The sequence below is a fragment of the Colobus angolensis genome, unplaced genomic scaffold (genome assembly GCF_000951035.1).
Source record: "Colobus angolensis palliatus isolate OR3802 unplaced genomic scaffold, Cang.pa_1.0 Scaffold7, whole genome shotgun sequence".
Classification (NCBI taxonomy): Eukaryota; Metazoa; Chordata; class Mammalia; order Primates; family Cercopithecidae; genus Colobus; species Colobus angolensis.
The window spans coordinates 25,081,727-25,083,070 of record NW_012120709.1 but is presented as its reverse complement, the minus strand read 5'-3'; the positions used below and the strand labels follow the sequence as shown (position 1 = coordinate 25,083,070).

General features: G+C 38.7%; 1 protein-coding gene across 1 annotated transcript in view; it reads right to left on the bottom strand.

Moving 5' to 3' along the window:
• Window positions 1-1,344, bottom strand: part of ARCN1 (archain 1) — a 40,192-nt gene that overhangs the window by 1,792 nt on the left and 37,056 nt on the right. The gene's annotated exons all lie outside the window — the stretch shown is intronic.

The window sequence follows — 1,344 nt, the reverse complement described above, 5'->3', positions numbered from 1 at the left end:
GGAGGCTGAGGCAGGAGAATTGCTTGAACCCAGGAGGCTGAGGTTGCAGTGAACCAAGATCGTACCACTGCACTCCAACCTGGGTGACAGAGAGAGACTCCATCTCAGAAAAAAAAAAAAAAAACAGAAATCACTTTTGGATAGCACTTTACAAGCCAGCAAAAATGTTGTCAAATAATATAAGCACTGCTTCCAAAAGACAATTCTGTGCTGACTACGGGAGGGAAAGTAGACAAAAACACTCTTCCCTAAAAAGGCTTTGTTCTTGTGACGAGATGTCAAGCTAAATGAAATGTGACAAGAACACCTGTAATATAAAGAAGGGCTTATATATATATATCTATCCAACAGTTGGAATACACACATTTATACTGAAAGGATTTTATGTACTTTTCAAATACATCATTAGATACTGCCCTTCAGTTAACAAAACAAGCACTGGTAGTTTATTTAATAGCAGAATGAGTAAATTTCGTATAGTGCCACCATGCCTAGCTAATTTTTTAAGTTTTTGTAGAAACAGGGTCTTATTGCTCAGCCCTCATTGCTCAGGCTGTTCTTGAACTCCTGGGCTCAAGCGATCCTTTGGCCTCAGCCTCTCAAAGTGTTGGTATTATAGGCGTGAGCCACTACACCTGTCCTAAAGCCTTGTTTTTTTAAAAACTATATTTCAAGCAAGATCCTAAGTGATTAATTTAGTTTTCATAACAGCAAAAGATAAACATCTCTTTGTACCTTTTGCTAGTGAGTATGAAGTCATTTATTAGATTTCAAAATGACCTTTTATTCAGTTCCAATATTTAAAAGCCATCCTAACAGAGCTGCTTTACTCACAGGTAGCTGCTGTATGCAATAAATTAACTTCTTTCCTATGCATTTAGAGTGATGCTAGTTATATAACTTAAATAATTTTCTGTGGTTCATATTGGGAACTCTAGTTCACAAAGACTATAATAGGCAGACAAAGTGTTAACACTCCCTGTCAAAAGCTTCTACATACCTGTAGCTGCACCCCTTTCTTATCTTCATTTTCCACATGAAGACGAATTCGGCCATATTTATCATCTGAGATCCTAAGCATGATCATGCCATGCAACTCCATATTCTGTAATCCTCCGTCTCGTCCACAGGTTAATGTGATCTTTTCTTCAATCTTCATATGTACACTACAAAGAGAAAGTAATACATTTGTTCAGAAAGGTAGAAACCTATGGCCGGGCACGGTGGCTCATGCATATAATCCCAGCACTTTGGGAGGCCGAGGTGGGCAGATCACCTGAGGTTGGGAGTTCGAGATTAGCCTGACCAACATGGAGAAACCCCGTCTCTACTAAAAATACAAAA